The sequence below is a fragment of the Crinia signifera genome, chromosome 6, assembly GCF_055691185.1.
Source record: "Crinia signifera chromosome 6, ASM5569118v1, whole genome shotgun sequence".
In the NCBI taxonomy this organism is placed as follows: domain Eukaryota; kingdom Metazoa; phylum Chordata; class Amphibia; order Anura; family Myobatrachidae; genus Crinia; species Crinia signifera.
Window position 1 is genome coordinate 145,863,241 of NC_139222.1, and position 17,913 is coordinate 145,881,153.

Sequence of the window (17,913 nt, forward strand, 5' to 3'; positions counted from 1 at the left end):
TTACTTACAGATATTTATGGAAGTCTCCATGAGGAATATAAAATTGAAACTGTAAACGGATGAAGGGGGTTATTCTGCTTGATTTGCGAGGCTGTGAATTTGCAGCCTTGTGAGTCCACCAAACCCCGCGAATGGTTAGCTGGCACAACCCATTTGCAAGGGCGACTCACTCGCAGGGGTTTGGCAGGGCAGGGGGAACCTTCCACCTCTTTCGATGGTCGCCGACCATCAAAAGATGTGGAAGGTGCACACATATAAAAATGACTTTCAAGTGTGTATGCTGGGAAGGAAATGGGCGGGCAGCTGACATCCAGTGATGTCAGCTGCCAGCCCCCGCACCCGCATCATTAGTCTAAAAGACATGCCACCCACCTTGAACAATTGAACAATTTAGGAGCTGCCAACCCACCTTTTAAGCTTGGAACCAAACATAGGCTAATAAAAGAGTAGAAATTAGACCTGCATCGGGTATGTAATGGAAAGAGCAAAAACTATACAATATTTTTAGAAGAATTAACAATTTTACTGCTGAATAATTACCCAGCCATAAGATGTTATAGTTAGCTTATAATGTATTGAGTGGAACAAATTGCTCGAAGAAAAGGGGATATGTGCATTCTGTGTTAGTGGATAGGTCTTCATGACATTGTTGGGAATTTTGTGTATTGCCAATAGAAAGATTCTCTGAATTGCAGATTAAAGAACTGTAATATATGACACTTTAGAATAATCCTGGAGAACATGAATAACAGTAGTCTTGGGGCAGGTGATGAATAACAAAAAATCTTCCACAAATAAGTATATTTTATGATGAGAGTCATGGGCCTCACTTGCCCAGATGACACCCATTGCGGCAGAGAGACAGGAAAGGGGCGTGTCTTCAAGAAGGCATGTTGCCTTGATGGAGGGGTGTGGCCTCACAGCTCAAACCTCCCTTTTTCACCACTCCAGGGATCCAGGAGGTGTGGACTGTCCTTGGGGAATGCTGTGGATACAGTACTGGCTTCTATACCGTTACAGGAGCAAGGTGCTGCACACAATGTCACCCTCAGTGGGTGACACCCAGGTGTGCCCCCACCCCTTGTGATGACACAATAATAGAGTCTAAAATAATGGGGAGAAAAACACATTGCAAATGATCCAGGTCAATAGATTTAATTAAAAGGTCTTGATTACCTGTTAAAAGAGACGCTTAAAATCAAACTTCACACGGATCTGAGCAAAATATATACCCAATACAATCTTTTAAAGCAGGCATGCCCAAAGTCAGGCCCGGGGGCCAATTGCGGCCCGTGCTGTCATTTCAAGTGGCCCGCAGCCTCCAGCTGGAAGCAGGCAGAGCATCAGATGTGGGAAGCACAGCACAGGACACTAAAGGTGGGGTCCCGGCGAGCGCGCCTTTACCTTTCTGTCTGCTGCAGTGAGTAAGTGCCGTCTGCCACAGTCAGATGTGTTTGGCGTCCTACCCCTGCTGCTGCTGCAATCGTATATCACCCTACTCCACAATCACAGTGACAGCAGTGTTTGGGGAGGGGGACAGCAAGGGGGAAGCTGTCTCCCGTAACATGCAGAGTGGAGGAGGGCAGCAGCGGGAGCCCAAGCATCTCCTGTCCTTGCAGTGCCTGCTTTGCCTCTTCTTCCTCTGGCTCACACAAGGGGCTGGGAAACATACAGAGAAGGGAGGGGGCAGAGTGGGGGACATACAGTGAAGGAGGGTCAGGCTGGGGGACATACAGTGAATGGAGGCAGTGATGGCCATTCAGAGAAGGGGGAGCATGGGAAGGCTGGGGGAAATACAGTGAATGGGGACAGAGTGGAGTACATAGTGAATGGGGGTCATACAGTGAATGGGAGTCATACAGTGAAGGAGGGTCAGGCTTGGGGACATACAATGAATGGAGGCACTGATGGACATTAAGAGAAGGGGGCAGGCTGTGGGACAGAGTGAATGGGTGCGGAGTGGGGGACATACAGTGAATGGGGGGCATACAGTGAATGGGGGACATACAGTGAATGGGGGCAGGCTGGGGGACATAGAGTGAATGGGGGCAGAGTGGGGGACCATTCTGATGTCATTAATGATTCAAAGAATGTCAGGCTGAATAGTCAGCCCCCCACATTTTCACCTCACCAAATCTGGCCCTCGTCGCAAAAAGTTTGGACACCCCTGTTTTAAAGGCTCTTTTCATCGTTGAGAGACAGAGAGAGGTTTAGCGTTTAGCAGGTTTAGCGTTACGGGCATTTGCAAGTATCTTAAGAAGTTGGTCTTGCCAAGACAAAGCCACCCTGCCCCTGAGAAGCCAGCTGGGTAAGAAATAGATTAAGAGGAATCTCGCGAGAAATACCAACCTCTCATGAGAATTCCCCTGTACTTGACTCCCCTGTACAGGGACATGAAATGATGTAGATCACAAATTTTGAATTGCAAGAAAGGTAATGTCGTATGGAAATAAATTTACCGGTTGTAGGGTGTCTGAAAGAGTTGCCTCCTACCATGTAACTACACGTCCCACAGTTGGGACACTTGAAACAGCCCAATTTTCGTGGAGCCAGTGTACCTTGACCTTCTCTAATCTCTGTGATGTCTGCTTTAACCAAGATATCCCTTAAATTTCTCCCTCTTGTGAAGCTTTGCATGACCCTGGTATCCTGCAAAGCAGCGAGATGAGGGTCATCTCTCACAAGGGGCCAGTTTTATTAAGAGACCTGCGGATCACATTACTTTTTGGGCTATAGTGATTAACCCAAGGGGTGCTATTTTTTTGGTGTTTTTTTTTTAGGTTTGCCCATTGCTTTCTTACTCTGTGATTCTAGGTCTTTCAGCGGGTAACTCCTGGCCAGGAACTTATTCGTTAGTACAGAAAACTGTCTCACTACCTCAGTGTCATCACTCACTATCCTCCTAATCCTCAAATATTGAGAATAGGGTAAACCCACTTTCATTTTAATGGGGTGATGGCTCTGATGGTGTAACACGTTGTTCCTGTCCATTGGCTTGGTGTACAGATTGGTCACAATGTTACCTGACACCAATTGAATTCTGACATCCAAAAAGTTAACCTCCTCACTGCTGATCTCAAAAGTGAACTTTATTGGATGGGCAAGGCTATTTTGTGTTTCAAAAATTCTCACTAGAACCCCTCTGTCACCCGACCAGATAATTAGTAAATCATCTATATATCTATAGAATGGTTTGATTTTACTTCTAATGGTCGGGTCAGAAAAGAATATCAGTTTCTCCACTGAGAACATTTACCCATTCGCGAACGCTTCGGGCTCGGTGGCTCGCTGCGCTCGCCACACTATTCTATTCTCAACTCCACGCCGACGTGGATAGTGGGGGTATGAAAAGGTCGTAGGACGCATACCGCCGCCCCTCGCGGGCTCGCTGCGCTCGCCACGCTTCGGGTTCACGTTTATAGTGGGGGGTGGCGTGGGGGTGCATTTAACATTGTAAGCACCCATTTGGGTGCTTAACATTGTATAAGCACCCATTAGGGTGCTTATACAATGTTTAATCGCATCACATCGTATGGCATTGTATGCCATGTACAATGGCATACAATTTAAAAATTGTATGCCATCGTGCACTATCGTACGATATCGCATCGCATCGCATACCATCGTATGCGTTATGGTATGCGATGCGATGGGCGCCGCCAAAATACACAAGTACCAAAAGTTTTTTTTTTTTTTTATTTTGGTGTAAAAAAATCAGGATTTTTTTTATGTGAAGGGGCATGTTATTTTTATTCATATATATATATATATATATATATATATATATATATATATATATATATATATATATTTAATTAAACAATTTTTTTAATTTTTTATTATTATTTTTTTTTTTTACACAGAGCAGCCAGCAGGGGGCCGGAGCTCTCGAGCCGCTCATTAGATATTCATATATTCACTACACCCGATCATTACATATGCACGATCGTATGCAGTGAATACTGGGTCCCCCGCTGGCTATAGGGGGGGGGCAGCTTGTGCTGCCTGGGTCCCGGGGAGCCCTCCTCCCCTCCACATATGTTCTGGGGCAGCCAGGGAGACTTTAATCTCCCTGGCTGCCACCGTCCCCCGGCTCCCTGCCGCGGATGCTCGTCCGCTGCAGGGGTTAAGACTCGCCACGAGTGGCGGCGAGTCTTAACCACATTGAATAGTGGGAGCAGGAGTGGCAGCCAGCCCTCCGGAACAGGGCGAGTGCATGGCGAGAGAAAAAATCTCTCGCCATGCACAGAGAATTTTTCTCATTGAATACTGCTGTATGTCTGACAAATTCGGAAAAACATCATGTAAAACATCATTAGATACATCTCTATACATTGCCTGTGTAAATGTTTTTATAGAGCTATTCACAGAGCTTGGATCAAATTTAGACCTAGGCATAATGCCTTTCAACTTAGCAGGTATAACAGCTCTCCTGTCCTCTATAGCATTATCCCTCCCAGAGAAATGTTCCTTTAAACGCAAAGTCCTATTCAGCTTATAGCTTTCCACCTCCCACTGAAATGCATCAAATTTAACTGAAGGTACAAACGATAAGCCTCTGTTGAGGACATTTAGCTCACCCGCTGAAAGGCTCCTTTTGGTCAAATTAGGTTTTCTTGGGCTGCGGCTGCCGGGAGCTTCCCCTTCTGCCTCTGATTCTGGCCGCCCCTCCGCGTGTAGGTGGCTTTCGTTCGGACATGACCGGCCTTGTGTTTACCCCTAAAGGGATAGAGCTGCTGGTGGATGGGCCTGGCGTGCTGTCTTGCTCACTCGTGCCAGCTAAAGAATCATCAGAGGATCTGCTGGAGTCTTTGTTGCGGTAGCTTCTGCCCCGCCTATTCTCTGGCCGCAGATATCTTGATTCTCCACCTGTGAGCCACGGGTATACTCGCTGTTTTTTATAGTCCTCATTTATAATATTAAACTTGTTCTTCTTAAATTTGATTAAATCAGCAGTGTATTTGTCCACTTGTTTTTGTAGTTTATCCAGCCAGCTGTTTTCGTGTCCAAGGTTAATACTTCTTTGTAGGACATGTTCAAACATTACCAGCTTGGCTTTAGTCAGATTTAACTCTCTCGTGGCCTCCTCGATGACTAGCAATGTAAGATCTAGCGAACATTTATTCAGTATTGCTACCCATTTTTTGCAAAATAGGGCATTATGTCTTCCAATCGTTGGGACATTTTTCACGCGGAAACTGCAAGGTATTTTTTTGCACTTGAAATAGTCCGATAGTGATATACAGTGGTAAAGATAATCAGTCTCTTTTCTTTTCAATTTGAACCATTCACAGAACAATTCCTCATTAGGGGTTTTTGCCGGATCATTGAGGCATTGCTGATGAACAATGCTTTCAGCTTCCACATCAGACAAACTGAAGGTATCACCGATCTCCAATTGTACACATGTCTGAATCTCCTCATGGTCAGTCATGGTTGGAATGTTCCCAAATGCAGGTTCCAGACAATGTGGTACAAACAAACAGATAGATCCACGGTGAACAAACACATCCGTTGAAGGCTCTCACCATATGAACTCGGTGCCTTGCTGCAATGTCCAGGTATAATGCTGGTCATGGAATATAGTTTGTAGGGTAGCCGGCACTCCACGGTTCAGTGCAGAAACAGCAGCACCAGGTGCCTTCCCTTGGAAGACAAACAGGTCCCCAAAATATATTGTGGTGGTAGGGCGGCACTCGGGCGACTTTCAAATAAAGGAGACAAATGCCTGCTTACATCAACGTTTCAAGAGTTTTTAATTTCTTCATCAGGATAAGAAATGGATAAGTGAAAGACAATATATAGCCTCAACACATGTGTAAGCCGATTGGCAAGCTCCTCCCCAGAACACACCTGGGAAAGATCAGCCATCAGGACTGTGATCAGAATATATAACAGAATAATTACAGAGTTGAAAAACAGTATTAAATACAAGAATTCTGCTGGCCTTCTCTGGAAAGACCAGAAGTAACTTGGGAGATCCTATATCATTTTATCACCAGATGAATGGATTTTATCCATATCATAGGTTTAGCTATTAAACCCCATATCAGAGGAGGCTAACTGAAATACCTGAACCAATTACATTTTAGGCAGCTTACTGCTATCACCATATCGTTTGAAACAGTTATATTGGATAAACAGTTATATTGGATAAATAGAAATTTCACTGCACGTAAAAAAAAGTGTGGAAGCAGAAACCACTAAAAAAGAAGTTTTCAACTTTATTCACATATCACAACCATAACCTTAAGACTGTTATGTTCCCCTGATGAAGTCTCTGTGAGACGAAACGCATTGGGATTTCTCTACATGCGGTTTTTATTCTTGATAATCCTGTGAAGACTAATAAACAAATATCGGAAGATTTCATCTTGTTGCTCCATTGGATGTGGACCATAAAACTGTATTTGGACATTTATACTCTAAAATCAGACGATATACCACTATTGGGTAAAGATATTGGGTTTTGTCTGTTCCGTACCCCTCAGGGAACTGAGTGGTAAGGCTGCCGAATATTCAAAATGTTTAAAGTCAAACTTGTAAACTATTGTATAGCGCGAGTTGGAATATTGGGGAGAATATATATATATATATATATATATATATAAAAACTTGTATGGACCGCACTCATTGATATCTATTTGGAGCGGGTGCAGAAATCCTCAGTGGAATAATATAGAACACATGTATCCTTGTAGATATATGATAGGCAGCACACCATTTAGTTGAAGCAAAACAATTGCATTTCATGCTCAATGAATTTCATTGCAAAAAAAGTTAATTGCAAAAAAATTGAAATTGCAAAAGATTATGAACCATGGTGGGACACTCAAATATTCATCCATCCAGAGGGATCAGATAGCAGTCGACGAGCCCGTTTCAGCTTTCCAAGCCTTCATCCTGGACTGACTATATATATTGACGGGCGGCACTCAGCGACTCCACACAACAGCAAATTAAATTTGCACTTTAACACGTTACCTGTCGTTGTGTGGAGTCATTGAGTGCCACCCGTCACTGACCCTATATCTATTGAATGCCCAATCCAGGGAGGGCACCTGTGCAAGCAACCCCGTGGGGGGCTAGAGTGCCGGAGATCTCCAAAGTTTATTTTTATATATATATATATATATATATATATATATATATATATTTTACATCCTTTTCAGTCACCATCATCAGTATGAACTCCAGATCTCTGCAGTCAGATTTCACTAAACTGTAGTTGACCTTACTTGGCTAAACAATAGGCTTGGAATCACTCAAGCTGAGTGGACTGCAATATTCATAGAGAGACTGCAGGTGTCTGACAACGTACTGGAGACCCCTCCCAGAACTTTGGATGACATTATAACTGCAGTCTCCCAGTGGACAGAAAACTATTTAGAATTTAAAAGCTGTCGGCTAAAAATATGTATATCAGGGAACTCACCTCACAAAAACATTCAGACTGAATGTTTTACTCATCTTGCGGAACAAAAAAAACTAAAAAAAAACATTTTTCACCTCTTTTCATTTGTGCTAAGGGGCAAGCATTTGCGTACTGTAATGAAAATTATACAAAGGGCCTTATTCGTGATTGTGCGCAATGAGCAATTATCGCCAAGGTACCGTTGCTATGTCGCTTGCAGTGTGAATTTCACCACAGAGTGATTGACAGGAAGAGACCATTTGTGGTGAAGTAATGGTGGGTGGTGGCACAAATGCAGGCATGTTACGGTACCACACCTGGGTCATTTAGCACTGCCATACCACTAAGTGACCCAGGTGTTACTAAGAGGAGAGCTTTCTTCTCCGGCGTCTATTAACACGCGCCCCTGGCAACATGATTGCAGGTAACTCCGCAAAGCCATGCTCCCCTTTCACTAGGTCACTAGAACCCAGGGACCTACCGACGAGCTCAAGATAGGTAAGTATCAGTATGTGTGGGCTTTGGATGTATTAAAGTTTTATTTTTATTGTGTCTGTGTGTGTGTTTATTTGACTATTTTTATTACTGTGGAACTACAAGTGCCAGCGGGCCCTTTACTGCCCCACATGCTGGGACTTGTGGTTCTCCAAGTCCCAGCATGCGGGGGAGGCTTACTGGGACTCATAGTTCCACAGTATTAAACAATAGTTTATTCTATTTTTTTACACAGAATCAGCCTGGTGACCATCGCTCCAGGGTCACCGGGGACAGCATCTTGCTTCAGCCTGGTCAGGTAAGTCCTGGAGGGGGGGGGCTTTATTGGGGGTTCCCCACTCCCCCGGGACCCCTGGCCAGGCTGACTGGTCAGTAGGCTTAATGCTTTGGCCGGGGGGACTTGTATAAAAAGTTCTTCAAATAACCCCCCCCCCCCCCATTACCCTGCTGGCTGGTTGGCCTGGGGCTGGTTCTTAAAATACGGGGGACCCCATGTCATTTTGTTTCCCCTGTATTTTGGGAACCAGCCCCGGACCTGGAACCTGGGGCTGGTTGTAAAATATCGGGGAACCCCTATTTGCCGGGTTTCCTGATTTTGTATTACCAGCCCCGGCTCTTTCAGCCTGGTACTGGTTACGACTGTGGGGGGGACCCCACAGCAATTTTTTTATTTATTTATTTTTCAATTTTTTTTTTTACACTGAAGCCTGCACGGATCTGACTGATCTGTGCAGACTGCCTGCACGAATTCCTATTAGCGGCTGAATATACGGCCGTTAATACGAATTAATACGACATCGGAGGGTTACAAAGCAGTCGTATTTGACTGCTTTGTAAATTCCCCTCCGGAACACGACTTTGTATACGGCTGAAACAGCCGTATGCAGTTGTAGTCATTCGTATTAAGAATACGAATACAAATTTTTGTATTCGTATTCTTAGTAATTTTCCCCCACAAAGTTAGCAACAAACAAAATGTTGTTACAAAATGGATGCATGACATTGCAAATGTTTATTTTCTCTGCAGGCCTTGAGGTGTGGACTGGTACAACGGGGTAAATTTATTAAATGGCAGTTCTATTGAAATGGCATGTTGCCCATAGCAACCAATCAGATTCTATCTATTATCTTCTAGAGGGTACTAAATAAATAACAAGTAGAATTTGATTAGTTGCTAAGGTCAACATCTAAGTAATCTCAGTAAATCTCAGTAAAAGCCTCAGTATCTTTTTCTTCAGAAAGGGTGGAGATTCAAAATATTTAATAAGAAACATTAATATTTGATCAATTGTACCAAAATATGCTTAGTGACAAAACACTAGAAAGTGTGTTCAGGTGCTAAAAACTAAAATACTTAGGGGGAAATTTACTAAGATGAATTCGTAGAAAAAAATCGTATTTTCATAGCAAATTTTTTTGGAGTATTCGTATTTTTGGAATTTACCATGGCAAAAATACGAATTTTCGTATTCGTATTGATGGGACATTCGTATTTGTATTTACAAATACGAATGAATACACCATCGATAGAATAACACAGGAATCACCATTCAAAAGAATGGTGATTCCTGATTTACTAAGTGGCCGGATTGAATATACGCAAATGGCTGGGAAAATACGTCAGGAAACTACATTTTATTTTCCTGTCGTATTTGCCAGAAGCCTGCACGGATCAGTCAGATCCATGCAGGCTTCAGTGTAAAAAAAAAAAAAAAATAGAAAATAAATAAATAAAACGGTGTGGGGTCCCCCCACAGCCATAAGCAGCACCAGGCTGAAAGAGCCGGGGCTGGTAATAAAAAATCAGGAAACCCGGCAAATAGGGGATCCCTGATTTTTTAAAACCAGCCCCAGGCTCCAGGGCCGGGGCTGGTTCCCAAAATACGGGGGACACAATGGCTAGGGGTCCCCCGTATTTTAAGAACCAGCCCCAGGCCCAACCAGCCAGCAGGGTAATGCCACAGCCGGGGGGAGACTTTTTATACAAGTCCCCCCGGCCAAAGCATTCATCCCTACCAACCAGTCAGCCTGGCCAGGGGTCCTGGGGGAGTGGAAACCCCCCAATAAAGGCCCCCCCTCCCCCTCCAGGACTTACCTGAACAGGCTGAAGCCTGGTGCTGTCCCCGGTGAACCTGGGCTCTGGTCACCGGGCTGATTAAGTGTAAAAAGATAGAAAAAAAACATTGGGTTTTGCTGTGGAACTATGAGTCCCAGCAAGCCTGGAACACATACTGGGACTTTGAGAACTAAAAGTCCCAGCATGCGGCCCATTAAAGGGCTTACTGTGACTTTTAGTTCCACAGCAAAACCAATAGTTAAATAAAAACACACTGACACATCAGAAAAATAAAACTTTAATACATACATAGCCCATACATACTGATACTTACCTATCTTGAGCCCGTAGGTAGCCCTCGGTCTTGGTCCGGTGTCCTGGTCCTGGTCTGGGTCAGTGTCGGCGTCCGGGTCCGTGCCGGCGTCCGTGTCGGCGTCTGGGGTCCGAAAAAATCCATAGGGGACCTGTGGAAGCAAATTATACTTACAAGTCTCCTCTGGCGAAGATCTGTCCTCTTCTCTCCTGAAGTAGTCCAGGTCTTCGGAAAACAACAAAACGCGAGTGTCCCGGTACCCTGTCACGAACTAATAGAAGAGGTGCTGATGGTTCATGTTCAGCGCCTCTCCTCCAAATGATTCTATTGGCCGCCTAGCGGCCAATCAGGAGCCGAGAAGGCTCCGGAGCAGGTCCCGTGCACGCGCATGTGGCGCGCGGTGACGACACGGTCTGGAGATTTTACTGTGAATATACAACGGTGCTCCGGGGCTTGCGGCGCAGCGTGCAGGGAGACACTGGAGCACAGGTGCCTAGAAGCATGGAGTAAGACCACTGGAGCACAGTTGCCTTGAAGCACATAGTAGGACCACTGGAGCACAAGTCCCTGGAAGCACAGAGTAGGTACAGCTTGTGCACTGGTGCCTGGAAGCATGGAGTAAATGCAACTGGGGCACAGGTGCGGGAGGCTGGAGTGTGCAGCGGTGAAGGTAGTCACAGGTGCAGGTAGTCACAGCTGCAGACACTGAGGCACACAGGTGAAGGTGGTCACAGGTGCAGGTGAACGCTGGTGCAGATACTTGGAAGCACACAGGTGTAGGTGAAAGCTGGTGCAGGTACTTGGGAGCACACAGGAACAAGTGAAGATTAACACTGGGAAGCTCAGGAACAGCAGGAGCACAGGTACCTCTTAAGGAAGACAGTGGCGTGCGGTGGGGTGAGGCAGGTGAGGCACAGCCTTTGCTGTCATAATAACGTATATGCTGGAGTTTTGAATTTATAAAGTATGTCAAAAATACAAAGAATATCTAAAAAAAATCTTATTTTTACTTGCCAGGGACTCTTGAGCCATTTACCTCACTGCACGTCCCTGAGGGAAGAGATAGCGAAGCACTGGCGCCGGCTGGATCTCAGGTGAGGGATTAAATTCCCCGGGCATGTTCCTGATTGGAGGAGCAGGGAGGTCCGGTGAAGGCCATTGGAAGGCTACAGGAAGATGGCGGTGCCCCATGGGAGACAGGACACCGCCAACATGGCGCCCGGGAATGGACGCCGGCAGTAGCTAGGCAGGAGGAGACAGATGCAGCCGGCTGGATGGAACAGCAGCACTCCGCTGGCCAGTACCAATGCGGAGGGAGCTGAGACCCCGCCGCCGGACCTGGACAGGTAAGTGCAGCTGAAGTCCTGCAGTATTGACATGTACCACATGTGTTTTTAGGCGAAATAAGGGGATCTAATGAAAAAAAAAAAATCTATAATACATTTTCTCATTAACCCTACTCGCACATTACAAACGTGTATGCCTGACAACACCTAGAGCTGACTTATTAAAATATGAATTCCATTGTTAGCTTCTTACAGTCTTTGTCTCAGAACAAAACCGCATTGTCATGCTCCTTGCAGTAATTTAATGAATGACCGCTGTATACTTATTGGCTCTCCAGTCACCCTCGGCAACCAGACTAGGTACCACAATGTACGTCACAGCATCCTTGTAACTAAGGTAACTCGGCAGAAAAGATCTTGTATCTTTAACCCTCAGTACCAAGGTAAGAACCACAACTGTTTTTAAAATGAATATTAATAAAAATGATAAATGGTCCTATCTGCTGTGATCTGAATAAATGTACACAGAACTAGACTATGCTTATAAAATACAGTAGAAGCAAATTATATCATTTATATGCTATCAGTATACAGTGAATTCAGATTTTATTTGATCTAATCATTGAATTCTGTATAAAAAGGAATATCGAACTCTATAATATAAATGATTTTAGAAATGAGATAGATGAGATGGATGAGATGGATGTTTAGAGCATATACATATAATTGTCTGACCCTGCACCTGATTATCTCTCTCTCTCTCTCTCTCTCTCTCTCTCTCTCTCTCTCTCTATGTGCTGCTGGAACAGAGCAGAGGTGGGGCAGATGAGCCGGCCATGGGAGGGTAGGAGCAGGGAGAGGCAAAAAGCAGATAGCAGTGGCTCAGTATATGCCGGTCACTTCCCTATTTTAGAGCTGTCGGAGAAATGTGTGGAGGCAGAGTGAGGCACCTGTGCTAGGGAAAGAATCAGCTGCATTTGTCATATACATTCGACAAATGAAGGGGGGCACCATGATAGGGGAGGGGATGGGATGGGGGAGGGGGGGTGTTAGTGGTGCCATTGTGCTCGATCAGAGAGAGGGAGAGGAGGAGAGCAGAGAGAGGGTGGGAATGGGATTAAAAATAGGCCCTGGAATTTAAAGTACACTGGCCCACCTTGGCGTCAAAAGTGAAGGTGGGTGTGGCCTCTCAAAAGGGGCATGTCCTTGAGTGTAGTGTACCTCACCATATACCACTTTTACGCATTATGCAACAAAATAGTAGACCCCATTATACTTGCTCCTTACACATGATGCCAAATGGAATGAGCCTCACACCATAATGTCCATTACTTATTATGCCAAACACCATAACGCCTATTACAAATTATGCTACATAAGTGCTGCTTGCTACGGAGAATAGCCCTGTATGCTTACAGCGTACTGGGTGCCCTGCTAGGAAACAAGTACCAAAAATAAGGATCAAATATGGTTTGAGGTAGCATGTTTTAAAAAGGGGCAGACTAGATGGGCCAAGTGGTTCTTATCTGCCGTCAAATTCTATGTTTCTATGTTACCTACATGCTCGTTGCCAGGGGTTCCATACTCATTGCCGTGGGCAGGATGTATTAATATACATCGCCGCCCCTCGCCGTCCCTCGCCGCCTGGCCGCCGCGATTCCTGTGCATATGTACTAACAAATGCGGCTAGCATAGCGGTGCGGTACCTGTAATGTGGTTTGCGGGGGGTCTCTATCACCTCCTTGGCTATGCAGTGTCTCCTCCTCCCCCTGCAGCCGGAAGGATATCCCCGGCTGGCTGTGACATGCCGCTGGGGGAGGGGGAGCAGCACGGAAGCCGGGTAGGGAGGCTGCTGCGGACGGCGTAGATTAGTTTCCTCCTTATCGATGGTACTACAAGCTTAACTTCTGAGTGGGTGGGGCAGTGCTGGAGACTGACAGCTGGATCTGAAAAGTCAACAGTGCACTACGTTAGAAGAGGGCGGGTGAGGCGACGGACCAGATCACCTGCCCCGACACCGACTATGACTGTGAACTGTACTTGGCAGCTGCTACAGAGTTGATACGGTTTGATCTTCGTAAGATATGTACGATAACAATATTGTTATCAATATCATCTTGTATATCCTTCAATGTTACCCACTATATCGTTAACAATGCGTACTTTCATTGATCATTAATGATAACCCCTATCATCAGAACATGCAGTCAGGTCAGGTTATAGAGGGGTTAGAAATCAAATGGCACGTATAGAGGGGTCAGTAATGTAGTGACGAGCATAGAGGGGTATGTAATATAATGGCAGGTATAGAAAGGTAGAACTGCAGCAGAGACCCAAGAAAGGACGCAATTATGTCCAACTCAGAAATATGCCCTATGAGAAGCAATCCCACCCCTTCAACAGACCCCAGCCCCTCAAAATACCCCACCTTATTAGGGCTGCTTCCATACATTTCCAGGGCTGCTTTTCCATCCCAATCTGCCCCTGAGAGTTCACACAAGGTCAAATTGCATCTGAAAATGATTGCATAGACATTCCATTCATCATGTATATTGTGCTTAGTGAGAAACAAAAAAATATGGCAGTGAGCATATATTGCATACAAGAAACACTATTTTACAGACAACAATAATAGTATCAATACTTGCAAATCTTCCCAAAATATATTGTTACTAACGTTATATAGAAATATCTCACAGAGACAAGCACTTAGGCACAGAAACACCCATAGGTGGAGCTAAACAAGTCCCAACTGCCTACTAATGTAATCTCCCTAATTCTAGTTTTCAAAAGTAGTCAGGTATGGCACAAGCAGCTGCAGTATTGACCAAGTAGTGCGGGATCGCACAGCACATATATACATGCAGGTTATCATGCATGTAATATACATGCTGGATTGATCCGACGGGGATCACCAGTGCTGGCTGAGAATCAGCATAAAATATTGCACTGTTAAGCCCGCCCCTGGCCAATAGTAGTCCATGGGTGGCGGGGCGGCGGGGGGTGCTTGGCGGGGGGGGGGGGCAAAAATTTAGCTACGCACTGACTGAAGAAGATACATGCAATCAGAGGCCTAACTCTGGGAGACAATGGAGTCATCTGCCGACAGACTGCTGCTCCTAAGGGGGCACCTCTCCTCCCCTGCAAGTTTGAATCAGTTAATTGAAAGTGTGCCGGTTCCATCCTCGCTCTCAAGGGGGGTAAGTGCTCTTATATTATTTCTATGTTCCTGGCACAGGAGCCCCAACAAATCTATGCTGAGTGCCCTCCTGTGAAACCAACCTTCTCATTTAAACATAATATAGATATCATTCATACATACATACATACATACATACATACATACATACATACACACACATACATTTATATAAGGTGCTGTGTTTGTGGGGTTTTTTTTGGGGGGGGGGGGGGCATCAATATTTATCTTGCCTCCGGACAACTGAACAACTTACGCCACTGCATGCAATGTTTACAAAAGGTGCTGGGTCAGTGAAAAATAAATCAGACACGCTAGGGATTTAATAGTCTTCCATTGCAACCACTTTTGTAGCACACATTTTACATGTCCAACTCTAAATGACCTACAGTATAAAGTCACGGGAAACAGGTAAAAGTTTTTCCTGACAGAGGCAACACTAACAGGAAGTGTTTTAGAGGAACACCAGCAATGTTTCCTGTGTAGCTTGTGCATTTTCAATGCAAGGCTGTATTCAAAACCATTATTCATCGTCTTTTTCCTCAGTGTGTCACACATAAATAATCACAGTTAATAATTCCAGAGATGGGAGTTCCTGACATTATGCAGAGTTTATATGAGTGAAATCACTTCTGGCATGGCTACCTGGCTCAAGAATTGGGAGATATGCGCTGAAATCATTAACTGCTCCTTAGCATCTTTACAGAACATTGTGAAGAGGTCCAGGCACAAGATATATGACCATATTTGAAAATATAAATACTTTATAACTACACATCAATGTAGTACCGTTTTTTTACAGGGTGGTCCTACAGAATCCAAAATTCCATGCAGAGGGAAAATTAACACTTTAAACAAAATGTAACTTTATTCACAAAATATGCTCTATATTGTTGCCATTACTTTGAAAAGATTAATTTGTGGTCAACTCGTATTTTAATACATTTTGGGGCCAATTATGGTTCATTCACAATGAACCAAAATCGTCCCCTGCCCCATATGATATAAGGGAAAAATTAGCAGAGGGAGATACCACAGTTGGTGAGGAGGTTAATGGATGCTGAACAAGTTTTACATATATTAATACTGTAATAAAACATTTAATTTCACTTGTGAACACATATAGCATTTTTTATATTCATGATGAACCCTATATTGCCAGTCCATACTGCAGGTCAATGCCCAATTGTGTCCTTCTATATACAGTACATCTTATAATCGTTATAGTACAGCTCCCTCTGCCATCATTTTTCCAGTGTGTGCAGTCTCTAAATAGCCCAGGACTTACCAGCCGAAGTTGCTGTCAGACGACTTCCCCTCAAATGCCAAGGTACGTCTGCGTTTTCCCTAAAGCTCCCAGAAAATGTCCGGTTACCATCCCCAAACGCCGCCTTTCTGTCATTTATCTTGCATTCATCAAGCGATTAAAACATTGCGACTGGATTTAGTCATTTTCGCTCAGTTGCAGTTTTTTTCCTAGGTGAGATTTCACTATAGCTGGGGGGTGTCTACCTGGTCACTGCCCGCTGCTAATTTGTTCAGGTCTGAATTGGACACAAAGAGCATACATCTAAGCAACATAGATTTCATTTAAATATACAGGTAGTCCATATGTCTCTAATCATGGAAAACATTCCATACATAGGAAAAATTTATAATTTTTAACAAAATGTAACTTTATTTAAGGTGCATACTTTTTAAGAATGCCTCTGAAAAGAAACATGAATCACTTAAGGCAGGGGTGTCCAAACTTTTTGCGACAAGGGCCAGATTTGGTGAAGTGTAAATGTGTGTGGGCCGACCATTCAGCCTGACATTCTTTGAATCATTAATCACATCAGAATGCTCCCCCACTCTGCCCCTATTCACTCTGTCCCCCAGCCTGCCCCTTCACTGTATTTCCCCCAGCCTGCCTCTTCACTTTATTTCCCCCAGCCTGCCCCTCCTTCACTGTATGTCCTCCATTCACTGTATATTCCCCACTCTGCACCCATTCACTCTGTCCCCCAGCCTGCCCCCTTCTCTTAATGTCCATCAGTGCCTCCATTCATTGTATGTCCCCAAGCCTGACCCTCCTTCACTGTATGACTCCCATTCACTGTATGACCCCCATTCACTATGTACCCCACTCTGCCCCCATTCACTGTATGTCCCCCAGCCTACCCCTGCTCCCCCTTCTCTGAATGGCCATCACTGTCTCCATTCACTGTATGTCCCCCAGCCTGACCCTCCTTCACTGTATGTCCCCCACTCTGCCCTCTCCCTTCTCTGTATGTTTCCCAGCCCCTTGTGTGAGCCACAGGAAGGAGAGGCAAAGCAGGCACTGCAAGGACAGGAGATCCTTGGGCTCCCACTGCTTCCCTCCTCCGCTCTGCATGTTACCCCCCTCCCCAAACACTGCTGTCACTGTAATTGTGGAGTAGGGATATATACGATTGCAGCAGCAGGGGTAGGACGCCAAACACATCTGAATGTGGTGGCCGGCACCTCCTCACTGCAGCAGACAGCAAGGTAAAGGCGCGCTCACCAGGGCCCCACCTTTAGTGTCCTGTGCTGTGCTTCCCACAGCTGATGCTCTGCCCGTTTCCAGCTGGAGGATGCAGGACACTTGAAATGACAGCACGGGCTGCAATTGGCCCCCGGGCCTGACTTTGGACATGCCTGACTTAAGGTAATGCCTTCAAAGTGCAATTTAACAGATACAGGGCCTAATTCTGGTCGACTTGGTAAGCTGCAAAGATCGAAACTTACAGAGTCCCAGAGTGCCCACCCTGTCCGCCCACCAACCTTCCCCCCCCCCCCCTTCCCACCGCAGTCATGTGATATCAGCTGCCCGCCCCCGGCACACTTTGTCCTGCTCGCAGTTGCATGAGAACACCCAGCATTATTATGGGGAAGGCCATGAAATGCTTGGTGTTCCCATGTCCCATGGCCACCACATCCCCATCACAGTATGGAGGAGGCAGCACTGCCAGCTCCAAGTGCTGCCTCCTGCCAAGCCACAGGTGACGCACCGCCACTCAGCTCCGCCCCGTGTGACGTCACCGACATGGCAATAAGCCGGGTCGGTGTCAGAGCTTTCAGACCGCATATGCCGTGTTGCTCTGAGGACGGCACCCGTGTCCTAATCCCGGGTGCGACACTGCATAT